The sequence below is a fragment of the Cavia porcellus genome, unplaced genomic scaffold (assembly GCF_034190915.1).
Source record: "Cavia porcellus strain 051 isolate PalLab524CR breed Dunkin Hartley unplaced genomic scaffold, mCavPor4.1 scaffold_36, whole genome shotgun sequence".
Taxonomy (NCBI): domain Eukaryota; kingdom Metazoa; phylum Chordata; class Mammalia; order Rodentia; family Caviidae; genus Cavia; species Cavia porcellus.
The window spans coordinates 2,801,040-2,808,388 of record NW_026947519.1 but is presented as its reverse complement, the minus strand read 5'-3'; positions in this window follow the sequence as shown (position 1 = coordinate 2,808,388).

The window sequence follows — 7,349 nt, the reverse complement described above, 5'->3', positions numbered from 1 at the left end:
TCTCTACATAGAAGACACCATAAACTCTTTTGAAAAACTCTTAGATATCATAAATAAATTCAGTAATGTGGCTGGAAACAAAATCAATACTCAGAAATCAATAGCATTCCTATACAGCAACAACAAAATCACAGAGAGAGAAATGAGATACACACTGTTCACACTAGCAAGCAAAAAAAAAAAAAAATCAGGAGTTACTCTTATGAAAGAAGTGAAAGACCTATACAGAGAAAATTATAATACATTGAAAGAGGAAATTGAAGATGATCTCATAAAATGGAAACATTATGCATAGGAAGTACAAACATTATGAAAAGGTGATTCTCCCAAAACTATTATACAGATTCAATGCAATGCCAATAAAAATACCATCAACATACCTTATAGATCTAGAGAAATCACTCCTAAAACGCATCTGGAATAGAACTAGAATACCAAAGGCAATTTTAAGCAGCAAAGGCAAGGGAGGAGGCATCACAATCCCTGACTTGAAGTTGTACTACAAAGCAACAGTACTAAAATCAACATGGTACTGGAATAAAAAAAAATACAAAAAACAAAAAACAGAGATGCTGATCAATGGAATAGATTAGAAGATACACCCACAACAACAAAAACAAAAGAAAAACCACTAAACCACCTTATCTTTGATAAAGGAGCCAAACAGGTTCCCTAGAATAAGGAGAGTCTCCTTAATAAATGGTATTGGAAAAACTGGCTCTCCTTTTGCCAAAAACTAAAACTAGACACAAGCCTATCACCATGTACTAAATTAAAATCTAACTGGGTCAAAGATCTGAACATTAAAACAGAAACACTAAATCTATTGAAAGGAAAATTGGTAGAAAGTTTGAAGACATGGGGGTACATAGAGAATTCATGAACACAAATCAAACGGCATAGGAAATACTTGCAAGAAATAATAACAGGGATGACCTCTTATTACAAAGTTTCTGGGAACTCATTTGATTAAAAAGTTTCTGCAGTCAAATTAATTATCCAGCATAGTGTTAATAAACGCCACAACCTGGGACATGATTTTACTGAACTCCCCCTTTGACTAGGGACATTTGTCTAAAACATGTAAAGAATATAAAACAAAACAAAACAAAACACCAAAAAAAAAATATATATACCTCAGATCCCCATAATTCAAAACCCTATCCAAGAAATAGGCATCTGAGATGAATATATATTTCTCAGATGAGCAAATACAAATATCAAATAAATACACAAAAAATGTTCTTCATCATTGATCATTAGGGAAATGCAAATTAAAACCACAATGAGATTCCTTCTGACACCTGAAAGAATGGCTAGGATCAAGAAAACCAAAGGCAACAAATGCTGGAGAGTCTGTGGGGTTAAAGGAACTCTCCTACACTGTTGGTGTGAGTGTAGACTGGTCCAACCTTTGTGGAGGTCAGTCTGGAGATTTCTCAAAAACCTGGGATTGGAAATCCTATTTGTTCCAGCTATTCCAATTCGAGGTATATTCCCAGAAGAATTGAAAGCATCATACCACAGTGATATATGCGCACCTATGTTTATAGCAGCACAATTTATATTCACCAGATCTTGGAAACAACCCAAGTGTGCATCAACTAAAAAAAGCTGTGGATAAAAAAGATGTGGTATTTTTGTACAAGGAGTACTACTCAAATATAAAGAAAGATCACATTGATATATTAATAAATAACTGGATGCATCTTGAGACCATACTCATAAGTGAAATAAATCAATCTCACATATGTGAATACTGAATAGTTTCCCTAGTGTAATAAATCATTCAAATATATAAAAGTATGTGATAATCATCATTCCATATTATGTGGCCTTGAAGCCTTATAAAGTTTTCCCTCATTAATTGGAAAGGATTTATTTGGGTTGCTTGATATTATTGAATTGTGATGAAATGAACAGCTATTTTGAAGAAAACAAGGCATCTTAAAAGCTAGTGGTGTTTTAATATATTTTTTTTTGAACGCCCACCAAACTATGGCGCTTCTCTCTCCTTTGGACTTATCATGTTGTATCTTGCTGGAATTTATTATATGTGATAGTATAAACAAAAATTGTTATAAGCAATATGATAATATAGAAACCATTGGTTTTTTTTCTGTTAGCTGGTTCTAAATACCCTACAATACTTTCATCCACTGAAATGGTGTTACACTATCTTGATAAGTTAGATGTTACAGTATATGAAGATATATTCAAATATTTCAAGGCAAAGGGCCCTATGGTAGCTACTATTAAGATGAGTTATTTGGTGGTGAAGAACTGGGTTGCTGAAATTGTCATGCTTTGACCTGTATTCCTATGGTATTATGTTGTCGTTTATCTCAATCTCTCCCGTATTCATTAAAAAAAATTAGTTATGTTTTTATTAATTAAGGGGGAACGTAAAAAATTGACAGGATATATTATAGCAACTTTATTGGTTTCCTGTTAACTTGATTTGAAATCATGAATTACTCCAACTATCTTGTTTTGACGGATCTAGACTCTGTTACATTCTGTTTTATAGTATCAATTTTGATGGAATAGGCAACTACTTTGAGGGCAGAAAGATTCTATCTGATGCCACTCTGGTTTGACTCTAATCTGCTTTTGAAGTCATGTAATATTTATGATGTTTAGATTTTATTGGTCTTGTTCTGCACTGTTTTGTTTAACATTATATAATTTAATTATATAGGCATTTTTTAGGAAATTCAGAAGCAATATGGTAGCCATTGTTGATAACCTTGTACTGTCTTTTTACATCATGTGCTATGTATATCCTTAGTTAGACTGCCAGATTAGCTTATCATATTTGGTTTTATTCTCTTCCAAAAAAAGTAGTAAGGACTATGGGAGTAACACAACCAAAAATCTGTAAATTTTGATGTAAAAAATAGAGTGAAAATGTGCTCTAAACAATACAACAGAAAGTGTGTTTAAGTGTGTTAAGATAGGTAACCACGTTAATGTTTGTTGTTGGATCACTGAACATAACTGTTTGGATGCTCACTGTTGAATGTTGAATGCTTTGATTCTGTAACTTGAGAAACCATCTTTTAGATGATAATTGTAATCTATTAACGGACTTTTCTTACTATATTTCTTTGTAGTTCTGTATTACTTGTTCCCTTACACTAATTTGTTTTGGTTTTTCTCTTTTTTTTTTAAGAAAATAAAAAAGAAATGCCAAATACATTGAAATAGAATTATAATATTAATACTGTAGAAATATTTTTATAAGATTAGTCGCTCTGCATCACAGGTAGACACCGATACATGACACAGAATGAGAGGATCCAATAGTTAAAAATCAGTAGAATTTTTTGATACACTAAACATGTCCACAGCTTTTTAATGCTTTCTTCTTTTTGAACATCAAGATATTTCTGTCAAACTAATCGTTTCACAGTAATGGACAGGTGGCCCTTGCAGATATTTCTCTTCTGCCTTCTTGAATTCCAGGCCTTCCACACTAGCAATAGATTAAATCATGGCTTCAGAAAGAAGAACCTCTGTTACAAATTTGACCCCATCCACTTGACTCAGTGTTGCTCTGGTTTTACATGCCTTCTTGAAGACATCCGTCAAGTGGCATCCTACACTGTATATCTGGTCTTCATCTTCGAGGTATGTTTCAACACAAATCATGTTTCTCTTGGCTTTCAAGAAATATGTCAACCAAACTGATTGCTTCTTGCCCATCATAATATCCATTAGATGGATATCAGCTCCTTGCTGCTTCACAATGAAGTCAACCAACTTCTGGTTTACTCTGTCCCTAGCAGCCTTCATTTGATCAGATAGTAGTTTCTTGAAGGATCTCTTCCTAGTCATTGAGGCCACTTGCTCAAGAACATCTCTATCAGGGCTCTGATCCTTGTAAAATTCCATGCCTTCTTCTCACACTCAGATTATCATCTAAATTAATTGTTTGGGGTTTTCAGCCGAGTGACAGGCAATGACACTGAAAAACATAAAATATAGCCTATTAAGGCATTTTAGACTGTTCTCACCACTACAGACATGATATCTGATTGAGAGTCAGGAAAATCCAGTGAATCAGAAATTGAACATTTTCTGGTCTTTGAAACCAGAAACACTGAACTTATGGAACAATTCGGTAAACAAGAGAGAAAAATTGTGATGTGTCATAGAATTATCTAATCCAGAAAGCTGGCAACTAACATCACACAATAGAGGAAACTGCCAAAAATGCCCCAGAGTTAAAAACAAAACATTTAAAACCAAAATGAATGGCATTCTCATCACACAAACACACGCACATTTTATTTTCATACAAATGATTTATGCAACAAAATAGATTCTAAAATTACAACATGATATGACATAAAATGTAAGATAATTTTATTTATTCTTTCCAGGCAGAGCATTTCAGAAAACTTACCTATCCATTTCATGAACAAACAGAACAGTATTTTGCAGGCACTTTAAAACCTAAAGGTTTGTGAAGCATGGGAACAGGAAATGATTATTGTTATTTGTCTCTTTATAGATGATGTGATCTTTGGATTTTCAGGATTTTCATTACTGTTCCAGATAATTACTTTTAAATAATTTTATGGCCCTCAAGTACTGTTCCTGTTTGTTAGCGTGATACACAGAGCCCACTAGACAATTATTTTAAGATGATAGCAGAAGCAAGATACTTTGGAATAGCTTTCATATTTACATGAGCAACTTTTCATCATTTAAGTAGTGATCCTGCTCCATGTGAAATGCAGTACAGCATAGAGTCTACAATCAATTTATTCCAACTTTGTTGCTATTTATTATTTGCATTTTTATTCACTATATGAAAGAATCTGCAAGTCAAGATGTACTTCTCATAATGAACAAAATTTCATCAATTTTGTGAGAACTTTAATATGAATTATGAAAATGAATCCCGAGGCCAATAAAAATTTTATACAATAAGGTAAAACACACAGTGATTTGAAATATGTCTCTAACAAATGATATCATTCTATTATGAAGCAAACAAGCTGACTAATAACCACACTGTATTAAAATTTTTAATCACATCAAGTGTAGACAGTGACATGATTATGACTCAAACTCAATACTGTTTCTTCTCAAATGAAATTCCTGAAGAATAATTTACTATAAAGACTCTAACTATTTGGTCTTCCTAGTAACATTTGGGTTAGTCCAGAAAATTAAAACTCCTATGGAACCTATAAATTCGCATTGCTACCCAATATCATTATAATTTAATTATTTAATTTTTCTCCTTTTTTAAACTAACATTAAGTAAAAAATAATATATGTCGAATGATTTTTGTAATATAGCAACATGATAGCTTTTATACACCAAGGTCCTTATAATAGGTTGTGATAGTTACAATGCTGAAAATCTTTGGAACATCTTATATAAAGTTTAAGGAAATCTACTCTTGAATCTTTAACATTTGATGCTCAAAAATACTTACAATTGGTACATAATTATATATAATTCCTGAAGTAACCTACAGATGCTTTACAGTGTGATCAAAATCACACAATGTGTTATGAAAGGCATATACCAAGAAATACCATCATGTCAGCTGAACCTTCCCATGTTACACTCATTCAGGAACTCGGAGCCCAAGAACTTCCCCACTAGACACTTACTTGTACGTCTCAACTCAACTCAAGGAGATCTATGTGATTTTGGCATATATCCACCATGACCAACTTGTATACACTGGCCTGGTTGTTATAGAAAAAAGAATGTTACCACAAAGCTCTCTGTCAAAAGAATTCTTAAACTTAAAGGGAAAGAGCAGTGCATTATAGTTAAACTTGATTGTAAACACTGTGAATTAATGCATAGCTCTCAATGAAGAAATAAAATAAAAATTAATTTATGGATTAAAGAATCAAACAATTAATCAGTGAAACACCAATTGAATAAATGTCACATTTTAATATATATGTATTAATTATCCCTGGAAATTTAATTTTCAAGTTACAATATATAAAATTTAGCTTACTGCAGAGAATGCTTAACCCCATCTTTCCATTATTATTTTACTTAGATACAGAATGATATTTTTCTGGAAATCCCACCTATAAATCTCCCCAGCATAGAAATGGTTCAAATTTTTCTACTGCATGGAAATAGATGTCGAAATGAATGTATTCCAACAAGAAATCAATGTAAAATTAGCATAAAATATTTTGAAGGCAAAAGTTTATTTCCACAAATGGTCAACTACAGATCTCAAAGGTTCATCTCTGGATTGAAATACCATTCCCCATCTGATATTATTCATCCCAGTTACATTACACATTTAGTGGCAGACCCTAAAGTTTCACACGGTACATGTCAGTTATGATATGGATACAGAATTGTCCATTTAATGATAATTTGTAAACATCTCCTAATTATAAACCTGGCTGTTGTTTTGCAGGTTGAGAATGCTTTCAAGTAAGATGTGGCCACTAAAATGTATCTTTATGAAATGTTGTTTCTTACAGGTAGATATGTGGTGGCTTCATTTGTAAAAGAATTTAGAATTACCTCATTGCTGAAATGTACACCATATGTGCAAATACAGGGATGAAATTATTTCATTTAGTGTTCTGTTTTCAGTCAGTAATTTTGAAATTTGATGGGCTTCAATATAGCATACTTGAAAGCATTGCAAATGAAGAATTCACAGCATGTATAATGGAGAATTTCACTGAATTTTTAAAAGTGAAAAAACAACAAATCTCTTAACTCACTCATTCCAGATTGTACCTTGATCAGTACATACACGTATACATAAGTGAAGTACTACATTGTGTAATCTCAAATATATATAATGGAAAACAAATAATAGATATGATATTTATATATATATATATATATATATATATATCATAAAGCAAATAATTGATATGGATTTTATGAATGTATTTCAACCCCAATGTCACTAATCTTTAATTAACAACTTCAAAAATATTATTCATGTAACTGACTGTCTCAGGTGTGTAAAAAATCTTCAGGAAACTGCACGGAATCTCCTTGGACTCTGTATCTCTAAAGTGTTAGGGAACACTCTAGTTAGAGGAAAGTTTCTAGAATCTTGTGCAGTTTAGATGATTTATATCACAGAAACCTGTCTCTGTGTGTAGCGTTTTACTTACCCATTGTGTAAAATAGTTAACTTCATTACAAACATGATACTGCTTTTCATAATTTTTGCTACTCTGGGTCTGATATTAACATTAATGTTTTCTTTTCACAGTTTCAGATTTACAATGCTTTTATTTTTGATACCTGTTTTTCTATATGAAATTAAAAACTATGTAGGAAATTTGAAGGAGATGTTGCGTTCACCAATGTCCATTAGTAA